This window comes from Chlorocebus sabaeus, chromosome 24 (genome assembly GCF_047675955.1).
Source record: "Chlorocebus sabaeus isolate Y175 chromosome 24, mChlSab1.0.hap1, whole genome shotgun sequence".
NCBI lineage: Eukaryota > Metazoa > Chordata > Mammalia > Primates > Cercopithecidae > Chlorocebus > Chlorocebus sabaeus.
This window is the reverse complement of record NC_132927.1, coordinates 77042926-77066112: the sequence shown is the minus strand read 5'-3', so window position 1 is coordinate 77066112 and position 23187 is coordinate 77042926. Positions and strand designations below refer to the sequence as shown.

The 23187-nt window shown below is 56.2% G+C and overlaps 2 long non-coding RNA genes across 2 annotated transcripts; both read right to left on the bottom strand.

Annotated features, from left to right (window-relative positions):
• Positions 1-762: 762 nt before the first annotated feature.
• LOC103229701 (uncharacterized) lies at positions 763-3193 on the bottom strand. The gene is made up of 2 exons (XR_496232.3): positions 2186-3193; positions 763-1265 (listed from the first exon to the last, which is right to left on the bottom strand). It is a non-coding gene; the product is annotated as an uncharacterized lncRNA (long non-coding RNA).
• A 13272-nt stretch (positions 3194-16465) lies between these two features.
• Positions 16466-22920, bottom strand: LOC140710140 (uncharacterized). Its single transcript, XR_012091051.1, has 2 exons — positions 17837-22920; positions 16466-17494 (listed from the first exon to the last, which is right to left on the bottom strand). It is a non-coding gene; the product is annotated as an uncharacterized lncRNA (long non-coding RNA).
• Between the last annotated feature and the right edge of the window lie 267 nt (positions 22921-23187).

Below are 23187 nucleotides of genomic sequence, written 5' to 3'. Positions count from 1 at the left end.
GCTTGCAGGAGGCCAGATAGCCATCTTTAATGACAATGCAGGAAGCTAAACAGTGGCTTCTGTGACAATTAACCCCAACTGGCCAGGACTTGACTCCTAACTGACAGCTTCCTATTTTTGTCCCCACTTCTCACTAATGGCCAACCAGAGAGAGACAAATATGCACCCTAGCCCATCCCAGGTGATGCCCCAATGCTAGGTAGGCAGCTCCGGTTCCCCGACACCAACAGCCTCCGGTCAGAGCACACCCAAAGCAGCTCCAGCTTTAAAGCCTTCCCGCTCCTCTTCCCACCTTTGAGTCTCTGCCCAACACAAGTAGTGGTGACTGAGTCCAGTCTGCAGAAAGCTCTGGATAAATGGCCTCTGCTTCTCTCATTCGAGCGGCCCTTGTTTATTTCCACTCTTGTCACTGTATTTAGGGCCCTCCCAGATAATTCGGGATGATCTCAGCTTGAGATCCTTCACTTAATTTCATCTGCAAAAACCCTCTTTCCAAATAAGGCCACAGTCACAGATTCTGGGAATTAGGAGGTGGACATGGATTTTTGGGGGCCACCACTCACCCAGTACGAGCGGGTACTTCGACACTTTTGGCCTCAGATCATAGGAGGACCTGCCCCACCTGGCTGCCCGGATGGTAAGTGAATACATGGTTAGAAAGCCCTGGATCAGAACCTGGCAGGGGACACAGTGCACAGGCATCCACTACTGTTCACAGAGTGGGGAGGGGAGCCCCCACAGTGAAGATATGAAGAAAACAAATTAGCAGAGTGCAAGGTTTCTTTTTGGTGATGGAAACGTTCTAAAATTAGATTGCGGTAAGGGTTGTACAATTCTGCAAATTCACTAAACACTATTGAATTAGACACTTAAAATGAGTGATCTTTATGATGAATAAACTCCATCTCTGAAAAAGCTGTTTTTCAACAAATTTGACTAGCAGGGTCGGAGAAGGTTTTCTGGGAGACCCTGGCCCTCTGCAGCCCAGGAGAAGAGAGAAACACTGCCAGGGGCTGCAGCCCAGTGCTTCGGGGTGAGCCGGAGCCGCACCCATGAAGACTCATGGTGGGGAGCGAGGTTGTGAAATGCTGCCTTTCTAAGGGTTGAGGCCTAGGAGCTCCTGGGCTGTTGGGATCGGACGATGTGCGTGTGGCCGGGCGTTGAGGGGTGAAGCCTCCGGTGCCCAGTGCTCCAGTGGCCGGTAGGGCTTCGGCTGAGACCCAGCCTTCGGTCCTCTCCCCAGGACTGTACGGCTCACATGGCTCCTGAAAAACAAGCTTGTCATCTTCTGATCCAGTGTCTTTGGGACTTGAGGTTTTCCACTAAAGCCCCTGACTTCCACAAAGCCCCTCAATTCCAGCCCCAGCCGCCCCCTCCCAGCCCTGCTCCGCGGCAGCTGTGTGACCTTGGGTGAGCTGTGTAACCCGTGCTGGGGTGATGGTAAAGGCTCTCTTACCACCCTCCCCCGCCCCTCCAGCAAGCTGTTCTCCCAATAGGCATCACCCATAGCATTCCTCAGAGACCATCCCTTGCTGTGCCCATGCAGGAAGAAGCTAAAGACCCTGGGAAGTTAAGCCCTCTGCAGCCCTTGACTGAGGTGTGAGGATCCCCCAGGTGAGCCATGAGCCTGAGCCCAGGTGTGTCTGGGAGAGCCCTGCCTGGCTTCCTCCCCAGTCCCTGGTGGGCCCCGGGAACCATTCCTCAATCATCGGCTTGCACACAAATCCCAGGCTAAGGGTCTGTTGTGGGAACCCATTGGAGACACCGTCACATAGGGCTACTGGGAGGATTAATAGGTTACTACATTTGTGTGTGTGTGTGTGTGTGTGTGTGTGTGTGTGTGTGTGTGTGTCAGAGTCTTGCTCTGTTGTCCAGGCTAGAGTGCAGAGGCACCATCTCAGCTCATGGCAACCTCCACCTCCCGGGTTCAAGCAATTCTCCTGCCTCAGCCTCCCAAGTAGCTCAGATTACAGGTGCCCACCACCATGCCCAGCTACTTTTTGTATTTTAGTAGAGATGGGGTTTCACCATGTTGGCCAGGCTGGTCTCGAACTCCTGACCTCAAGTGATCCACCTACCTCTACCTCCCAAAGTGCTGGGATCCCACCCTGTCCACAAGACACATGCAAATAACACGGGCACTGACAAGACTGGATTTAGGAAGTCCACAACTTCCCTGGTTTACCTTCTGACGTCCACTAAGTCCGACACTCTCCCTGTCTCCGTGGTTACTGCAACACCCAACTCTCCAGCTCCACAAGGGCTTGACAGGCCACTGAACCACAGGACCTCAGTTTTCTCATCTGTGGAATGAGGATGATAACAATAGCTCCCAAAGTGGTACATGTGCATGTACGCTCAGAGCAGCCTTATTCACAGCCGCAAAAAAGTGGAGGCAACCCACGTGTCCATGGAAGGATGAATGGAGAAACCCAACTCAGTCTTAAAAGGGAATGAAGTGACCGGGCACAGTGACTCATGCCTGTAATCCCAGCACTTTGGGAGGCCAAGGTGGGTGGATCACCTGAGGTCAGGAGTTTGAGACCAGCCTGGCCAATATGGTGAAACTCTGTCTCTATTAAAAATACAAAAATTAGACAGACATGCTGGCAGATGCCTGTAATCACAGTTACTTGGGAGGCTGAGGCAGGAGAATCGCTTGAACCCGGAAGGTGGAGGTTGCCGTGAGTTGAGATCGTACCACTGCATTCCAGCCTGGGTGACAGAGTGAGACTCTGCTCAAAAAAATAATAATAATAAATAAAGGAATCAAGTCTGATACAGGCCACAACATAGACAGAGAGTGGCACGATCTCGGCTCACTGCAGCCTCCACCTCCTGGGTTCAAGGGATCCTCACACCTCAGCCTCCTGAGTAGCTGGGACTACAGGTGCGTGCCACTATGCCTGGCTAATTTTTGTATTTTTTGTCGAGATGGGATTTCACCATGTTGCCCAGGTTGGTCTTGAACTCCTGGCCTCAAGAGATCCGCCCGCCTTGGCCTCCCAAAGTGCTGGGATTACAGGCAGGAGGCACCTCACCCGGCCTAATTTTCTGTTATGTGAATTTCACCTCAATATAAGAACTAGTCTCTCGTTCCTGGGGTGCCGTGAGAACCAGCTGGGTTCCTTCCTGCATGGCACCTGGCACGGGGCCTGGCCCATGGGGTGTGTAAGTGCCAGCTCACGTGGACCCATTCTCCCCAGCACAGTGAACACATCCAGAGGTAGCCGCAGCCACCTGAAAAGGAGTGGGTGTTCTTGGATGCTGGATTGAAATGTGGGTTTCATCCTTGGGAAATGAACCCAGTGCTTGCTGAAACCTGGGTAGTATCTCAGACAAGAAGACTCTGAGCCGCCGCTGCAAGAAACAAGCCCCTGGCAGTGATATTTACACGCTGCTCATGCATGTTCCAAAGGAGCAGCACCAGAGGGTTTTGCTACTGAGTGCAGAGCGTGCCTGGCTGGGATCAGTCCTGTGGAAAGCACAGTCTGTGCACAATCACACGGGGAGATCAAAGACCAGCTGCCTTCCCACAATCTCGGGGGAAGATGGTGCAGCCAGGGGACTTGCCTCAAGCCTTCAACGTCAGATAAGGCTGAACGCGTCAGTGAGAACAACAGAGCTGCAGAGTAGCCCTCAGTTACCTCCATTCAACTCCCGACCAACCAGTGACGTCGGTTGACTCCTTTATGTTGGATTAACAGGGAGGCTGGTGATGTGGATTCCTTTTTTTTCTTTCTTTTTTTTTAGGTCTTTGGATGTCATGTTTATGGCTGTGATTTTGAAGACATGTTTATTTGATGATAAAATAACTAGGAAAGGAATTTTCAACAGAGTCAGATTTTTGTGAAAGAATGTGGATGAGATAGGTCCATAAAAGATAACCTCTCCCTGGCCTGGCTCCTGTTGAATCTGTCAGCAGCCACAGTGCGCTGCTCCGAAGACACCTCATCCCAGAGCGCTGGCCCCCGTTAGGAAGGGTGAGCAGGTGATGGGTTTTGTCGACAGCGTTTAGAACCCTCATCTTTTAGAGGAACCCAGATGGAAACAGGGAGGGGCGTTGAAAGTGGCTGTGCTCTCCAGATGTGAGCGGGGGCGGCTAGCAGGGGCCGGAAGGGCCCCGGCTTTCTAACTCACGGTCAAATGGCTATTTTTGTTCAGAGAGAGTTCAGGGAAAAAAAGTCTTAGAACAAAGGACAAAACATGGATAAGATGAACAAATTCACTTTTTATCTTAAATGAAGAGTGACTTACAAAGCCGGTTGACTTGGAGGCCACTTTCTCAAGGCCGAATACTCTTATTCAACAGCCTCAGAGGAACCCCTCCTCCCTGAACCACACAAACATATTTTTTAAAATTTGGGTTAGAGACTATTGGAGGGTGGAGGAGGGGAGGTGTAGACAGGGGCACCATTTCGGCCTTAGAGGCTCTTGGCTAGAATAGAAAAATCAAGTCAATCGGAACAATTAAGTCCTTGAAGTTTTTCTGGTCACCTTCTGGGCAGATCTGGCCGTCCCAACATGCCATTGCTGGCGGCGTTCATGTTATTTATCCCCACTCCATTCTGCAGAGGCTTTAGGGGGGCTTAGGAAGTGACACCAGAGCAGACAGATAAATTAGAAGTGGGCGAGAAAGATGAGAGGAAGGAAAACAAAGTCAGAGACAGGAGGGCTCCGGGCGGCAGGAGGGCCGTGCCCCGCCAAGCGAGTGGGAGAGCACTGAGCCTCCCAGACAGAACAGAAGAGACCCGGCCTGTTTTCCTTGCATGAGCTCAGCCTGCATGCTCCTCATCCCCGGAGGCCCCTCGGGGACCACTCCCTGACCACACCATTCTGCCTCTTGTGGAGCCCCATCTAGATGTGTTCCTGCTGGCCAGGCCGCTACACCAGGGAGGACAGCACTGTGTCTGTCACCCCTGATTCCCCAGGGCCTGAGTGCTTGATTAGTACTTGATGAATAAATGAATGGATGAATCAAGCGGATGAGCAAATGAATGAACATAGTCAGCTAAGAGAATTCACTTCTCCCCATCACCAGGCCAAGGGACAAGCTGGGAGAAGAAAACCATCTGTCTCTGCCCTGGCACACCTGGCCCAGAGCCTGGCTGTGGTCACCCTCCGTCTTGTCAGAGGCATGTGGTGACAGTTTCAGCCTGTCTGTTCACTCGTCATTGCTACAAGCATTTGCAGGTCACCTACTTCCACACTTTGAATCCCTGCTCTGCTGTGTGTCCTTGGCCAGGCTACTAAACCTCTCTGTGCCTTCATTCCCCTACCTGAAAAATAGGAATAATAGCAGCGTCTTCCTAGTTTACATCTGTGCAAATATGCTGGATCGACGCTGGACATATAGTGAGCACAGGCTGGAGCTGACCACTGCCAGCATTTCCACAACCCAGGCCCAACTGTGGGACGCAAAGATGAGTGGACAGGATCCTCCCTGCAGTAGCGCCTACAGCCAGTCCCAGACCAGGCCCAGTCCTTAGCCCCCATGGCAGGCCTATCTCTGCAAACCCACTCAGATGTCCCTGGCCCCTCCACCAAGGAGCAGCCCTAGTCAAGAAGGCGTGAGTGTAACGCAGCACTGGCCCCAGTCGCTGTTGTGTGTGTAGGCATGGCTGCTGCTGCCTTCTGACTGCTGCATATTCTGGTCCCGGGAAGCCCACCTTCTTCCCACCCATGTGCCTTTGCCCAGGCAGTTTCCTCTGTCTGGGTCTCCCTTTCCTTGGCCATGTTAGCAGCTGTATGCAAAGTGGACCCAAGGAAGCCTGCTTCCCCGCCCCATCCCTCCTTCAGAGCAAGCCCTACAGGGCAGCCAGGAGCTCAGGGCTGAGGCAGAGGGTGAGACCCTGAGAGTCAGATGGGGGAAGGGGTCTCTAGAGGAGCCTCCAGAAGGGGCAGAGGAGGAGAAGAAAGAGATGGGGAGGAAGGAGAAGAAGGAGAGAGGAGAAGGAGAGGGTTCAGAGGAGGAGGATGAGACAGGAGAGGAGAAGGGGCAGAGGCGGTCGGCTCCGAGGGGTGGGGCGGAAGGGCACCTCCCAAAGGCCGCCCCCACTCTGTGTGCCCTGGGTAAATGTTTGTTAAGTGGATCGAACTGAACTGTATCAACAGAGAACGCAGGGCACACAGCCTGGAAGCTTCCGAGAGGCCCAGGATTGTGCGACTCATCTTCAAGGGGTTCGTCGCATGCATAAGTGGCACCCCTTTACTCCAGCATGAGGGCTGGCCACTGCCCTGCCCAGCCTCACCCTCCCTTGGGGGCCTGCTGTGCCCCACAGGCTGCAGGGCCGGGTCCCCGCCTCACCATCCGCTGCTCAGGAAGGGTGGGTGCACAGGAGGGGTGGACGGGGCGTGGAGACTCAAGAGCTGCAGAGAAGGGGGCTGGGGGGCAGGGGAGCAGGGGGTGGCCAGGCAGGCACCGGGACCCCCAGGTTTCCACTCGGGTCATGGGGCAGTGACCGATCCTGCAGGAGCCAGCTAGGGGTGGTCCAGAGAGTGGGAGGTTTTAATTGTGAATTGAGGTTTCCAGAGGGACAGGCAGTTGGAAGAGGAATTATTGGATGAAACATTCCAGAAGGGAAGCATAAGGGAGAGGCTGACATGTTCTGGCCATGGAGAGGGAGGGAGGAAGATGTTCTGGCCATGGAGAGGGAGGGAGGAAGATGTTCTGGCCATGGAGAGGGAGGGAGGAAGATGTTCTGGCCATGGAGAGGGAGGGAGGAAGATGTTCTGGCCATGGAGAGGGAGGGAGGAAGGTCTTTGCAAAGATGAAGTGACCTCGAGAGACATCACTGTCACTGCAGACTCAGGTGGGGGCAGGTGGGGGTTGAGCCTGTATCCACACTGTCCATGACAAGGGCAGAGCCAGGCAGGGGCAGAGCCAGGTAGGGACAGGCCAGGCAGGGACAAAGCCAGGCAAGGGCAGAGTCAGGCAGGGGCAGAGCCAAGCAGGGGTAGGCCAGGCAGGGGCAGAGCCAGGTAGGGGCAGGCCAGGCAGGGGCAGAGCCAGACAGGGGCAGAGTCAGGTAGGGGCAGAGCCAAGCAGGGGCAGGTCAGGCAGGGGCAGAGCCAAGCAGCGGCAGGCTCCAGCTTGTCCACTGGGAGAGGACGCAGCCTCCGTGGAAGAGCCACAGCGGAAGTCTCTGAAGTGGCAGGGAGGGTGGGCAGCCCTCTCGGGGACAGTGTCATTCAGTCATTGATTCACCCATTCACTCGTTCAGCACACACTTTCTGAGTGCCCAGCATGTGCCCAGCAAGGCCTTGGGTGCTCAGCAATGACCACACAGACCTCACTCACCCCAGCCTCACTTTCTGCCGGTGGAGACAGACCTCGAACAAGGCAAGCGAGCCAGTGAAAGCAGAATGTGCTCAGAGGAAGGTGCAGTTTCAGGCCCAGGGAGCAGACCCAGAGAAGAACACCCAGGTGCCAGCAAGCGCAAGGGCCCTGGGGCAGGAGTGTGGCCGGTGTGTTTGCAGAGCAGCAGGGAAGTGCATGTGGCTGCGGCAGAATGAGGGGTGGCGAGTGGTAGGAAATGAGCTCAGGGAGGCGCAAGGACCGGAGAGGGCCAGGGCTTCAGAGGTTCTGGCGAGGAGTCATGTTTGGCCGGGTGACCCAGGAGCCTTCGGTGGGCTGTGGACAGAGGAGGTGTTGATGCAGCTCCGGCCTGTGCAGGATTCCTCCAGCCGCTAGGTTGAGATGAATGGGAAGGCACAGCACGGGTGGAAGCATGGGGCCAGGTGGGAGCTGCCCCGGCCATCCACAGAGGCCACGAGGCATGACCAGAACCTGCTAGTCTCAGAGGGTAGGTCTCACAGGCCTTCTTCACAGGCTGGTTGTGGGGTGTTGGGGAAGGAGAGGAGTCAAAGAGAACCCCCACTTTGGCTGCGGGAGATGGGGCTGGCTGCAGGGGAGCAGTCCGCCGGGAGGACTGGAGACTCCACCTGGGGCAGGGGTGCCTTGAGGATGCCCATTAGCCATCCCAGTGAAGGTATGGAGAGGATTTTTGGATGACAGGGTTTGGGGTTCAAGGTAGAGGTCCTGGCTACCAACATAAATTCAGGACTCATCAGAGCATGAGTGGAATTTACAGCCATGTTCAGGATGACGTCACCAAGAGTGATCCCAGACGCTTGTCACTGTCTCTTCTCAATTAATGGCGTCTCCTTGGGGGCAGGACCACTTTTTGCTTTCTCTACACTCTTGGCCCCAGCCCGGCGCCGGGCAGGGACTGAGGAGGCCCTGGCCCCAGCTGGTGTGATGAATGACTGGCTCCGGAGACTAGTGGGTCAGAAAGTAATTGGGTCTCAGCTCACTGCAGAACATCACAGCCAGACACCTCGCCTCGCACCCTCTCGTACCTCCCCTTCCAGGCCATTTACCTCCCCAGTGGACCCAAACCGCCTTTATCACCAGAACTGGCACTAAGGAAGGGAGCCATGCGAGGTGCATGATTATAGAGTTCAAGGAATTGATTGTTTCTTCTGGTGCAGTTGTCTAAGTTAATAAATTTTAAGCAGATCTATTTTTGAAAGGAGGCACTTGACTCCATCCCTATGGTGACAATATTTCCCAAACCCGGGGCCAAAGACACCACCTGACACGCGGGCTGATGGATGGCCAAGGGACGTGGCAGAGTATTTGCAGCCGGGGCTGTCTGGCCTCGCCGCTCATTTATTCCTCCCGCATGCCAGGCAGGATATTAAGAACTCGCAGGCTTCTGTTATCTCCAAGCGTGTCCGCACTTGTAATGGGTTGACTTCAGTAAACCTATTTGGGAGGATATTATCTCTGGCTTGTGTTACGGTGATGGGAAGGAGGGGGGCTCTAGGAAACGAATACGCTACTTTGACTAGGTTTTTCAATTTTCTGCCCATCATCTGCTGCCAGAGAGAAACAACTTCCCATGGAAGGTGAGGTTGCTGCCGAGGAGGCCGGTGCGGCGAGGCGGGTAAGCCCGCCCGGGCCAGGCGCCAGTCCCAGCACTGCCACTTCATAATCATCACAGTGAGCTCTAAGGGAACACTTAAAAAGGTGCCAGGCCCCGTGCCAAGCATCTTCTATGAGCCACCTCATCAAGACCTCCTGAATTCCCTGGGAAACAGGCACTGGTGTTATCACAGCTTTGCAGATGAAGCAGCTGGGTCTCAGAGAGGCAGAGCCACTTGCCCAGAGAAACACAGTGAGTCAGAAAACAGAGGCCTCACAGCAAAACGTTATCCAGCACTCCCTCCGTGCCCGTCCCAGGTGCCCAGCGTGTACTAATCCATTTATTCATCACATCCGTCTTTAAAGCGGGCTACTGCGAGTGCTGCAGAGTAAGAACCACGTGATGACCAGCCCGTATGATGATTCCCATGTGCAGGGAGGAAACTGAGGCACGGGATGTGCAACTGCCTTTCCCAAAGCCGTGCAGCCTGAGGGCTCTGGGTGCAGGGAATTCATGCTGTGGCCTCCACCACCTCCATCCCCTCCCTTCCTGAGGTCAGCTGGGCAAAGGCTCAGGGGATGCTGCAGAGGTCACTCTCCCTCAGGGCTCCAACACATCCCTTAACCCTGAGCAGCTGCCCAAGGGGAGACTTGGGGAACAACGCTTTGCTGCAGGAAGGTGGACGCTGCTCACCCAGCCCCAGGGTGTCCACTGTCTGTGCTGCAGACGGACAATACACCTAGAGAGTGTGTCAGTTGGTGATAAGGGCTCAGGAGAAAACCAAAGCTATGGAGGGGAGGGGGCCAGTCCATGAGGTATGGACAATTTAAAGCAGGGATTGGCCAGGTGCAGTGGCTCACACTTGTAATCCCAGCACTTTGGGAAGCCAAGGCAGGAGGATCACTTGAGTTCAGGAGTTCAAGACCAGCCTGGGCAACATCACAAGAACCTGTCTCTAGAAAAAAATGAAAACTTAGCCAGGCATGGTGGTACACGCCTCTAGTCCCAGCTACCTGGGAGTCTGAGGTAGGAGGATGGCCTGAGCCCAGGAGGTCGAGGCTGCAGTGAGCCGAGATGATTCCACTGCCCTCCAGCCTGAGCGATAGAGCGAGACCCTGTCTCAAAAAAGAAAGAAAGAAAGAAAGTAGGGGGTCAAGGGAGGTCAGGCCCTAGAGGAGATGAACTGTTCTATGCGGGGTCTCGGGAGTTCCCTTTTAGGATTCTCCTTCCCTCATCTGCTCCCCCATCAACACCAGAGCTGGGGTCCACCTCCGAGGTGCGTTCTCTGCCCCCACACAGCTCAGTACCTTTCACTCTCCACCTCCCGCCTGCGGCGCCCCCTGGAGTGCTCCCTCCCTTCCTGATGGATGCTCAGACCCGACTGCCCACTTCCCAGCTTGAGACCCTTCCGGAGCAACTTGCCTCCCACAGGACACAGATGAAAGTCACCCCTCAGCCAGGCACGGCGGCTCACGCCTGTAATCCCAGCACTTTGGGAGGCCGAGCTGGGCAGATCACCTGAGGTTGGGAGTTCAAGACCAGCCTGACCAACATGGAGAAATCCTGTCTCTACTAAAAATACAAAATTAGCTGGGCATGGTGGCTCATGCCTGTAATCCCAGCTACTCAGCAGGCTGAGGCAGGAGAATCACTTGAACCCCGGAAGGTGGAGGTTGCGGTGAGTCGAGATCGTGCCATTTCACTCCAGCCTGGTCAACAACAGCAAAACTCTGTCAAAAAAAAAGAGGAAGGGAAGGGAAGGGGAGAGGAGGGAAGGGTCATCCCCTCAAGCTTGAGGCTCTGCTCTTGTCCACTGCTGTAACTCAGGGTGGGGAACTAAGCTGGGAAGGTCGACGGTGGAGACCAGCCCGGGGTACGATGCCACTGTCTATACCTAGCAGCTGTGTGACCTCAGATGAATGACTTAACCTCTTTGCACCTCTGGGCTACCTGTCTGTAAAAGGGGAAAATAATCCTTCCCCTCGTGTACCTCTCTCTTTGAAGCCCACCACCCCATGTGGGAGGAGGTCCTCAACCTGCTTCAGCAGGGCGTGGGTCCCCATTCCACCGAATGTGTGTGTTGTGCGGTGGGTGCACCTTGCTGTCAGGTGAGGTTCAATGATTTGCCGAGGGCATGCGACCTGTGAGCGCGAAGCAAGCCAAGCCTGTGAGTCTCAGTTTGCCCACAATCCCCCAACCACAGCTGCCACAGGTGAGCAAACCAAAGGCATAAACAGAGCCAGAGCCGCCTTCCTAGCAGAAGGAAAGTTCTAGGACGAGGAAGAAAATCTCCATCGCGTAGTTTTTTAAGATTCACTGAACCTTCTTGCAGCAAAGCAGCTTACTTTCAAATTAGTCAGCCAGTGTGTGAGTCATTCCTTTGCAAATTCTCGTGCAGAGAATACTAATGTGGGCCGCTCTGTGGATGGGTCCCTGCAGAGGCTCTCACCAGGGACCATCGCCTATGGCCACAAGCACTCCCTCCCTCAAGGGACGCTGCCCTCACCCCGCAAACACAGGGGCTCAGACCTCGGGACCCCCTCACCTGCTCTGCCTACCCACTGTCCAGCCTCTGCCTGCCTCCAGCAACAGGCCAATTAATCCCCCCAGACTGGAGCCGCCAGGGCCGCCGCAGCCACATGAGTTAGGCCCACGCTGACAGGAGAGAGGCGACCCAAGCTGAGGCCTTGCTGCAGATGCCTGAGGCCACAGGTCTGCTTTTCACCAGGAAGTGGAGGGCTGGTGAAGGTCGGTGTTATGGTGAGGGGGCTGCACCTCCTCCCCCACCCAAGTCCTGCAGAGGCAACTGGAAGCCCGTGCATGCCCACAGGCACTCATCCACAGTCATTTGCTAACCTGCATTGCCCTGACTGAAGCTCCAGCCACACTCCGGTTAGACTGGGCTGGGGGTGGTGGCCAGGAAGGGACAGTTAGCGCCAAAGTGGAGGAGAAGTTCCGGGAGGGAGGTAGTGAGGGAGGGCTTCCTGGAGGAGAGGAGCTTTGGGAGGAGAGAGGTAGCCAGGAAGCAGAGGGTGAGGTGGGGACGATGCGGTCATCCCGGTACAGGGAACAGGCGTGCCAAGGCCGGAGTGAGGGGCCACATGCACGGCTGCCACATGGCTGGAGGGAGGCAGGCCCGGTGGAGCGGCTGGGATTTGGGATGAAGGGCTGTATCCCGAGGCTGTCGGGCCCCAGCTGTGAGCAGGGCCGCGGCATGGTCAGGGTGGACATCCAGACAGCTTGCCTTGGCTCAGAGTGAACGTGAGATGAGGACCAGCGCTTGGTGGCAGAGGGGCCTGGGGCACAGTAGGGCCCCTGTGGGTAGGATGTGACCTCAACTGGGACCATGACCGAGGGATAGAAAGATGACGACGGTGGCTGAGGACATGCTGGGGGCCAAGCTGATGATGCTGTGTGAACCAGAGAAAGAGGGGCACATGTCAGGGGTCCTGCTAGCCCCAGGCCTGGAGAGGTTCCCATGGAGCCAGGGATGTGGTGCCTGGAGAGTCCTGGAGCTAGCCACAGAAGCAGCCCGGAGCTGGCCACGCCGAGGCCACAGGAAGGCCACTGGAAACCCTTCCATCGGCCTGCACTGGCCTGAAAGAGAGAGAGCCACTTCATTCCCTGCATTTGACAACAGACAGATCCTAACTGATCAAGGGCCCCCGCCTCGCCCTCCCTGCACGCAATCCTCAAACACGCACCTGCACCTGCCGCCTCCCGGCCTCTCCACTCACCCCCTCTGCATGGGCTCCCAGTCCTGGAGGCAACATGAGTCCCCTGAGACCATGCTAGCTGCCAGCCGAGGGCACCACAGGAATCCCAGGCTTGGCCTGGGCCACTGGAGTTTCTGCCGTTGGCACCAAGGCTGGCCTTTCCCAGGACTCCCTGAAGATACCGGGAGAGCCCTGTAAAACAGAGCTGGTCTCTCCTGCCTCGTTCCCTTGCATCCTGGGCAGCCAAACCAGAAGTAGCCCATGCAGAGGTCATTTCTCCCCTGTGGCAAATCCAAGAATTAAAAACAACCCAAATGTCAGATCCAGCAGGGAGGCCCCAGGATGGAGCATTTGTCTGAGATCCCCTTTGCTCTGGGGCTCCAGAAGAATGACTGGTCCAAGGCAACCAGGGAGAGAGGAGGGGGCCTGGGATACCGGGACCAGGAGGAGGGGCTGCCTCTCTAGGCTCTCTCTCCTCCTTTGTGCAAGGAGTTTGTAGGCCTGGGGAGGGTGGTGGAGAGAGTGGGATCGTGGGCATGGTCAGATGGGGGTGAGCCCCAGGCAGCCCCCAGGCCCCTTCAGCCAAGTGGCTGTTTCCTGCCGGGAGGATTCCCCTTTTCCCCTACCCGTCCTGTCCGACCCCCCACACCTGGTGAAGCTGCCTGGGATCCTGAAGGGACTGTGGCAGCAGAAGCGGCTGAGGTGGAGTACAGTTGAGGTGGAGGAGGGCTGAGGTGGAGGGGGACGGAGGTGGAGGGGTCTGAGGTGGAGGGGGCTGAGGTGGAGGGGGCTGAGGTGGAGGGGGACGGAGGTGGAGGGGGCTGAGGTGGAGGGGGACGGAGGTGGAGGGGTCTGAGGTGGAGGGGGCTGAGGTGGAGGGGGGTTGAGGTGGAGGGGTCTTAGGTGGAGGGGGCTGAGGTGCATGGGTCTGAGGTGGAGGGAGGTTGAGGTGGAGGGGTCTGAGGTGGAGGAGGCTTAGGTGGAGGGGGCTGAGGTAGAGGGATTTGAGGTGGAGGGGTCTGAAGTAGAGGGGGCTGAGGTGGAGGGGGCTGAAGTGGAGGGGGGCTGAGGTGGAGGGGGCTGAGGTGGAGGGGGTTTGAGGTGGTGGGGTCTGAGGTGGAGGGGGCTAAGGTGGAGGGGGCTGAAGTGGAGGGGGGTTGAGGTGGAGGGGTCTGAGGTGGAGGGGGCTGAAGTGGAGGGGGGTTGAGGTGGAGGGGACTGAGGTGGAGGGGGCTAAGGTGGAGGCAGCTGAGGTGGACGGGGCTGAGGTGGAGGGGCTGAGGTGGAGCGTGCTGAGGTGGAGGGGACTGAGGTGGAGAGGGCTAAGGTGGAGGCAGCTGAGGTGGATGGGGCTGAGGTGGAGGGGCTGAGGTGGAGCAGGCTGAGGTGGAGGGGACTGAGGTGGAGCAGGGTTGAAGTGGAGGGGGGCTTAGGTGGAGGAGGCTTAGGTGGAGGAGGCTGAGGTGGAGGGGGCTGAGGTAGAGGGGGCTGAGGTAGAGGGTGCTGAGGTTGAGGGGGCTGAGGTGGAGAGGAGTTGAGGTGGAAGGGGCTGAGGTGGAGGGAGGTTGAGGTGGAGGGTCCTGAGGTGAAGGGGGCTGAGGTGGAGGGGACTGAGGTGGAGGGGGGCTGAGGTAGAGAGAGTTGAGGTGGAGGGGGCTGAGGTGGAGGGGGCTGAGGTGGAGGGGCGCTGAGGTGGAGGGGGGCTGAGGTGGAGGGGCCTGAGGTGGAGGGGGCTGAGGTGGAGGGGACTGAGGTGGAGGGGGGCTGAGGTAGAGGGGGGCTGAGGTGGAGGGGGGCTGAGGTGGAGGGGACTGAGGTGGAGGGGACTGAGGTGGAGGGGGGCTGAGGTGGAGGGGACTGAGGTGGAGGGGGCCGAGGTGGAGGGGCTGAAGTGGAAGGGTAGCAGGGTTTGGTTCCCTCAAGGCCCTGGGAGGGTGCAGGAGGTACCAGAGGACACCTGGCCTGGTAGGAAATGTGAGCCAATCCCACAAGTCTGAGCACAGACTAGATGCAGTTTTCTTGTTTTTTCTTGTTGTTGTTTTGTTTGTTTGTTTGTTTGTTTTTACCTTTAAAAAAAGGATGAGAGCCTTAAGCATTAAAGCCCTTTCTGACAAAAAGTGAGGAAGCACCTGTCTGACCCCACGCCCCACCCAGCCTCCCCGTTCTGTCGCCGCAGCCAGAGGCACGGCTGGATTTGATCTCTGCCTGCTCCTCTGTCTTGTTTCATTAGCTGACTGTTTGAAGGTTTTATTGTTTTGGGATTTTTTTTTTTTTTTTTTCCAAACAGGGTCTCGCTCTGCCACCCAGGCTGGAGTGCAGTAGTGTGATCATAGCTCACTAAAACCTTGAATTCCTGGGCTCAAGTGATCCTCCCACCTCAACCTCCAGAGTAGCTGGGACTACAGGTCCACCATGCCCAGCTAATTTTTTTTCTTTTTTTTTTTTGATAGTGACAGGCTCTTACTGTGTTGCCCAGACTGACCTCGAGCTCCCAGACTCAAGCAATCCTGCCTCGGCCTCCCAAAGTTCTGGGATTACAGGTGTGAACCACTGCGCCTGGCCTGTTGGAGGTTTTTAAAGCATGCACACATATACACACACACAGAGCGGTCTCACCCCTGAAGCTTGCACTTCCCAGTGATGAAACTGACAGATTTTAGCTATAATGCAAGTAACCCAAGTAAAATTGGAAACTCTTCTGGGGACAGGGTCAACATGAGTGGCATTTTCACCCGGGGTCTTGGGCACCACGCTGGTCTGATATTCCCTTCTCTGTGGAAGGGCTCCTGTTGCCCCTTCTCTGGCGCCTATTATGGGTTTAGCTGTCCTGGTGTTACCCAGGGCAAAGGCCACCTCCGATTTTCAGGGTCAAACTCACACCGCTTGGAATACCTTCAGGCAAACGACTTTTCCCTTCTTTGAAGGTGGTTTTCTTAGAAGCACATCTCCAGGAGGAGGAGGACTGCTTAACAAGGGGCATCTGGCCTTTGATAACTCTTCCCACGTGCTTTCCTATTCATTTCCAAAGAGACTGCTTCACTTTCAAGTCCTCCAGTGCCTTAGTGACAATTTCATCACAGCACTGGGGTGTCATTACGTGCAAAATGATCTGATATCTCAGTACTGATACTTCCCCAGAAAACAGAGAGCCGAGGTCTGTTTTGTTTCTTCCCTTCATCTCCGGAACCACCTTTTCACAGTTATTTGTATTCAATTACGCTACATAGACGTGCTTATTTCTATGATTCCTGCCCTAACACAATGGCACTTTCATGCGGTTCAACCCAAAACTAAAGATGCGAGTGGCAGGCTGCAACAGGCTATTGAGAGAGCAAAGACCAAATGGCCATTTCTCTTTCCCTCTGGCAAGAAATCCTGAGATGACTTTTCAACATGACATTCAATTTTAGGAAATTAATTCCATCCTCCGACCTGCTTGTTCTTCTAAGGCCGGTGTCAGCCGAACAGCGAGACAGTCAGGTCTCTGAAGCGTCTGATATTGCAGGAGCCAAAGCAGCTGCACGACTCTGCTGCATCCCATAATTGTTTTTGTCCGGCTGGGCAGACGTCAGGGAGCCTTACCTGGCTTTCTAGCTTGGAGCCTGTCCCCAAAACCCTTATCTTCTGCAGCCGCTTCCCCAGCCCAGACACGGCTGGCCCCTTCCCTGGAGCTCTGGGCTGGAGGCCAGGAGCCCTGGGCTTTCGTCCCTTAAGGGAGGGCACTGGCCAACAAGCATGAGGGTAAGGAAGAAAGGAAGAAGAGAGTGACATGCAGGCTTCTGACGAGACCCTTTGTAATAGCTTGACAGCAAAGCACAGTTATTGTGAACCATACTGATTTAATGGACTCTTAATGAAATACAAATCTTGATTTTTTTTTTTTTTTTTTGAGGCAGAGTTTCGCTCTTGTTGCCCAGGCTGGAGTGCAATGGCACAATCTTGGCTCACTGCAACCTCTGCCTCCCGGGTTCAAGCGATTCTTCTGCTTCAGCCTCCTGAGTAGCTGGAATTATAGACATGCACCACCATGCCCAGCTGATTGTGTATTTTTAGTAGAGTCAGGGTTTCACCATGTTGGTCAGGCTGGTCTCAAACTCCCGACCTCAGGTGATCCTCCCACCTTGGCCTCCCAAAGTGCTGGGATTACAGGTGTGAGCCACCGTGCCCAGCCTAACTCTTGATTTTTAAATTGTGGTAAGAGAACCTTTACCGTCTTAACCATTTTTAAGTGTACAGTTCAGTGGTATTAAGCACATTTCCACTGGTGTGCAATCATCACCACTATCTGTCTCCAGAACTCATTTCGTCCTGCGAAACTGAAGCCCCAAAAGATTAAACACTAACTCCCCATTCCCCCTCCCCCAGCCCTGGCAGCCACCGTCCTACTTTCTGTCTGTATGATTTTGACTCCTTCATATAAAGGGAATCATACTTAACTTTTTGTGACAGGCTTATTTCACCCAACATAATGTCCTTAAGGATCACCCATGTTGTAGCCTGGGCCAGAATTTCCTTCCTTTTCAGGGCTGAATAGTATTCCATTGTGTGGACTGACCATATTTTGTTTCTCCATCCACCCTTCAGTGGCCACTCGGCTGTGTCCACCTTCTGGCTGCTGTGCGTGATACTGCTGTGATCATGTGTGCACAGACAGGAAGTGTTATCTTCAGAGTGTGTGTGGAGTTGGGTGGGTCCAGCTTCTCTTCAATCCTTGGGAGAGGTTTCCAGAGGAGAAATGGAAGTGCCGTGGGCAATGTGTGCAGAGTTGGGAGGAGGTGGGCTCTGGCTCTCCCTGTTCCCTCCCTCTGGTCCTGGAAGCCTCTCTTTGAGGCCAGTGAAGGGAGACCCCTGCAAAGGGAAAGACTGGCCTTTGTGTCCTGCTGGAAGTTCCTGGCAGCGTCAACATGCTCCAGGTCAACATGGCCCCTCCCTCCCATAGTCAGGCAGCAGAAGACCCTTTCATCAGGGTTCAGAGGGCGCGGGCCTCCAGGCTTGCTTTCACATAGCCACAGTCCCACTTACAGATGGAAAACCAAAGCCGTGGTCCTCCTGGAGGCTAGCCCGCCCCGTCAGCCCCTCTGTGGTTCCCAGCCTCTCCAGTGCGTTGAGCAGAGATGGCTGGCAAGAGACTCAGATAACAGATGATTCCTCAGACCTGGGCACTTTTCACGTGATTGAATGCGCACTTACAGAAGCGCCAGCTCCGAGTCTGCCAAGGGATGGGCCCATACGTCAACTCCCCGAGGTCCGTCCAGGCTGAGTGCTGAGTCTCCATCAGAAGCTATGAGACTCCGGTCACCTACTTCGGGGACAGAGAAACCTGCCTGTGGGGACCTTTGGTGTCCAGTCCTCTCCACAACCCAGAGCACATGGCACGTTCCCATTGGCACTTTCACAGTGCAGATGAGCAAGCCGGAGCCCAGGCAGCTTGCAGCAAGATGAGCAGGGCATGGGGACTGAGCTCAGCTCCGGGGGCAGCAGCATCCCCGCCACAACCCCAGCTGCCCCCCCGGGAGTCCATCAAAGTCCTGCAGAGCCCCGAAGACCCCACAGACAAACCCTGGCAGGGGACAGAGTGAACTATCCCCCCTTAGAGTGCCCCTGTGAGCATCAGGGTCACGGGGCAGGAGGCAGTTCCCCACCCCCACCTCCCCTCAGCTCAGCCAATCCTCCCCATCTTCTCATAGCTGCTCACACCCAATGCCACTGCCCCCTGCCAGCTTCTACCCACACTCCCAAGGAAGCCAAGGACCCAGGTTGCTGGGCCGGATGACGCTCCTCCCAGCTCCTGTTGTGGCCACCCCAGGCAGCCGACTGGTCCCTCCTGCTGAAACACTTCTTCCTGTGGCTTTGGGACCCGAATCCCCCCTCCTCTTTGGAGACCCCTTCTCCGAAGGCCTGGCTCTTGCTGTTGCCTCCGAAAGCTGCCACTCTGAGGGCCAGTCCTGGCTCCATGCCCTCCACTCTTGCCATGCTATCAGTGACCTCACCCTCTTAGCACTGAAGATCCCACGTGCCCAAGGCTCTTACGTGCCCAAATTCCAGCTCATACCCAGAGGCCCACCCCAGAATCACAAACCCAATGCCCCTCTCTCCTGAAAGCTCAGCCTCCACGTATGTGTCCCCCACCTCCCACCTTCTTGAAAATTCTGCCACAACCCACACACTCCTTCAGCCCACTGCCCCGCCTGTGCCCCCTCGCCTCTGCTCCGGGCACTGGCCACATCAGCTCCTCTGGTCCCCAGCGGGCTACTCAGGGTGTTTGCATCATGGATCCTTCTGCCTGGAGCCTGCTGTTCCCTGCAGCCGGGGTGCTCCCTTGCTACCCTGGCCCACGTTTGGACAAGAGGCCAGATGTGGACCCCATGCCGCTCCCTCCCAGGTCCCAGTCAGAGCCTGTAATATCACTGTCCAATCACATGCCGTGTCCCCCCGGGGTCCCAGGCTCTGAGCTCTTAGCCCTCTGGGATAAGGACGTGTCAGTTATCTCTGTGTCCCTCATGGTGGGACAGGAAAGACATTCAGGCCCATGCAAAGGCCTGTGCTCAGCAGCAGGACTGCAGAGACAGCTCACCAGCAGCAGGAGGGTGTGGGGTGGCTGGGGCACGGTAGCTGGGGCTGAGGGCCTCTTCCGGTCCCTGGAGGGAGGAGCATAACCTTTATCCAGGGGGCCACAGCGGCATGGTCGCATCTGAAGCCTTAGGAAAGCCTTAGGAAAGGTCTGAGTAGAGGCAGGAAGTGGCCTCTGGCCGAGATCGCCTGTGCCTGGCCTCAAGGCCATCCGCTTTCCCACAAGATTCTTGGCCATGGTTGTTCAGGCCACTGTGAGCTTTTTTATGAGGCTGGAGGTTTGTAAAACTTATTAGTCGGTGGAAACTTGCGGGCTGCCGGCCAGCCCTCTGTGGTGGTGTCGGAACCCTGCCCGCAGGACACCCACGTGGCCTCTGGCAATGGGGGGAGGAGGAGAGAAGGGGACCCCAGTTCAGGGGTGGTCATCTTCAGCTTCCCACAGACAGGCGTTCTCAGCAGGTACTGGAGGGAGGGGCTGTCACCTCGCACCCACCAGTCCTCAGGACACTTGAACCAGCGTCATGAACACTTGGAAGCCTCTGGGTTGGGGCTCAGGCTGGTGGCAGTGCAGGAAGGGAGGACCATCCCCAAACAACGTGGCCTTTACCACAAAGGAGCAACCCTGGGTTGTCTACTGGACACAGGTTCAAATCCCTGGTCTGCTGCCACCTAGCCATGTGACTTGGGACAAAGGCGGTAAGATTCCTGGTGAATACCCTCTGGTCCCAGGCTCTGAGCTGAACTCTCACATAAACAAAGTCAGTTGTCAACAGCCTGTAAGGAGGCCACCGTTATCGTCTCCCCTCTAAGGCACATCCCCTCTGCAAGAGAAGAAGAGCGTGGCACCCACTTTCTTGTGTCACGAGAGAGACACTCGCCAGCACCTGGTACACATTAGCCGCCCTGTGGACACAAGCTCTTTCCTTTCCCACCACAAGGCCTTCCTGGAGCTGGCCGCCCCTCTCTGCCTTGCTGGGGAGTTCCCTCAGCGGGAAGGAATGTGCAGGCCCAGCAATCTCTGGAAACACCCAGAGTCTGCAGAACGTGCTGGACGCGGTCAGCTGTGTGAGATCTTGGCCCCCAGGCCTCTGGACACACTGGATTCCCTGGAACAGTTAGCAGGACACAGGGCAAAGGCCTTTCTCCTTCTGTCGGTAATCAAGACCATCTGAGGACCCATGGGACGCTCACATTCTACCTTCCCTGCCTTGGCTGAGGGCTGAGAGGCCCTCAGGAAGGGCGGAGGGAGGAGGGAGAGTGGATATAGGCCCGTCTTTTGGACTAGATGGAGGAACCGTGTGCTCGCTGGCAGGCTGCTGGCAGAGGTCAGGAGGTGTGGCTCTCCCCTGAGCCCTGCCATGAACTGTGTAACTTTTAGCCAGGCCTTGTCCCTTTGGGCCTCAGTTTCCCCAAGCTGGATGTGTCGTCCCCCTGCTTCATTCACAATTACCACCAGAAAGACCAACACCATGCTGCAAGACTCAACGGGGTGATGGATCAATCAGGGAAAAAAAAAAAAAACACCACAGATCGCCTAGGGCTCAATTAACAGGAGCATGGTATTCATAGCTGGGGAGGTGAGAGTCGGCTGCAGACTGTACCTAGGCACTAACACTCGGTTCTGGGAGAAAATGACAACTGATGCCTGTTCAGGAGAGGGCACTGAGGTGGGTCTTGCAAGGAACAGATAGGAGAAGCCCTGAGACTTGGTTTGGAGGAAAGAGGCCCAGAAGGTCACGATTGCCACCTCCAGATGTGCTGTGGCCCAGGAACAGTACTAAAAAGCCCTAAAGCCCTTTCCTAGCTATGAGAGCTACTCCATAAAGGAATGGACGTCCAGTGAGGTAGTGAGCTCTCTAGTCCCGGAGGTAAGCAAGTCACTGGGTGGGCATCTGGAACCTTGTGAATGCCCCAGCAACCTGGCTGGGCTTACCCTGAGGGGCTAAAGGAAGTGGTTGGGCCCTTCGGTGCCGTGGCTCATGAAGCCTGCAGGGTTCCTCTTGGGGAAGGGGCCACTGATGTTTCCCAGCCATGGAAGTGCCTGGTAGACCTCACAGACGCTTTGATGGTCCAAGCAGATACCTCTGAATGCCACATCCTTGGGCTCCCAGGCTGCAAATGCAGGGGAGGGGACTTCTTGCACCCTGTCGAGGCCTCAGGTCCCTCCTGGCTTTCCTGCTCCAGCCCAGCAGCTCACCAGACCCAGTGTCACCGACATAGGGTGGTTCTTAAGACCTTGCCTGCCACCTCCCCACAGCATTCCTGTCTCTACCCTCCTCCAGATGCTGTGCTTTGCTGGCACAGGGCCCACTGCCCATGCCCCCTCTACTCATCCCCTTCCCGAGGGGCCTGAGCTCTCCCAGCACCCTCAGAGCCACCCCTGGGTCCCTCAGTGTGAGCCTTGCTCAGTTGTTCTTTCCTGGCCTGGGGGTATGGGTTTGCCTGGCTGTGGTTGTCACCTCCAGGACCCCATGGTTGGGCAGAAGGACCCATCCACCCAGAAGGCTGCAGCTCCCTCCTCAGGGCCACACAAGGAAGTTGGGGCAGAGCAGACCAGGGCCCCTCGAGCTGGGGCCCTGGGCCCCAGCTCAGCATCCCCTGCTCTCCTGGCCCCAACCCCGGCCCAGCTGCCGGGGGCCTAATCCAGGCCTGTGGGAAGAGGCCCTGGGTGGAGGCGGACGTGATAAGGAAGCCGCTGGGATGCCTGGACGCTGCAGATGTGGCTCTGGGCTCCTGCCTCAGGCAGATTTGACAAACTTGCTAAACTGCAATTCTCCATGGCTTAGGGGAGCTGGGCCCCGGCCAGCGCGTGCATTATCCTCAGCAGCTGCGGGCTGTGGCGAGCCAAGGGGCGGAGGCCTGGCCAGGCAGAGGCTCCGAGGCCAGCCAGGCCTCCTAACCCTCCACCCTGGGACCCAGCGACTTTGGGGGGGTGCCGTTCCCAGAGGTGCCGAAAGGGGCTCACACATGCCAGTACCACAAAGGCCCAACTAACAAAGGATTTCCAACCAGGAAATATATTTCCCGGGATTCTGTAGACCAGAGTGGGGTGAAGGATGGCTTTGTGCTAGAGGCACGCGGCCAATGAGTGGGTACTGGAAGTTGAACCCCGCTCTCTCTGCTGGGGGCTGCACCCGCCATGCTCTGGGCTGGGCCGCTTACAGGCACTTCCTCCAGGCTGGGCATGACCTTGACATTGCCTGGAGTTTCCGGTTCTAGGGGAAGGAAGGGGCCTCTCAAACGGCCAGGCCAGGCAGGAGTACAGGCTTGGGCTTCCGTGTCAGGGAGGTGGGAGCTGTGCCGCTGCGCTCCCAGGGGCTCCCAGCACCAGCAGCATGCCCGGTGGAAGGAGTATGGGCTTCACAACTTCCAACGTCTCCAGGGCGGGTTCCAGGCGGACACCATGGCTGTCGGCCAGGGTTGCCCCCTGGCGTGAGGCTCACAGATTCTGTGGATGTTACCAAACTGGCAGAGTTAGTGATCCTTAGAAATGGAGGCTGTCACCTCACCCCGTGGGGTGGCGAGAGCTTCGGGAAGCCACCATGTGGATAAGGGTGGGCTCAGAGCAGGCTTGAGGAGGGAGGCTGGGCCGGGTCTTCACCCCAGAGTCTGTTTTGACACTGGAGCCTCAAGCGGAATTCTGTACTCTAGGCAATAAATTTCCGTACACGTGTGCAGAGAGCAGCGTTTCTGCTTTTGGCTGCTCGTCTCCTAGAATAGCTGTCTTTTTTTTTTTTTTTTTTTTTTTTTTTTTTTTTTTAAGACAGAGTTCTGCTCTTGCTGCCCCGGCTGGAGTGCAGTGGTGTGATCTTGGCTCACCTCAACCTCCACCTCCCGGGTTCAAATGATTCTCCTGCCCCAGCCTCCTGAGTAGCTGGGATTACAGGCGCCTGCCACCACACCCAGCTAATTTTGTCTTTTTAGTAGAGACAGAGTTTCTCCATGTTAGTCAGGCTGGTCTCGAACTCCTG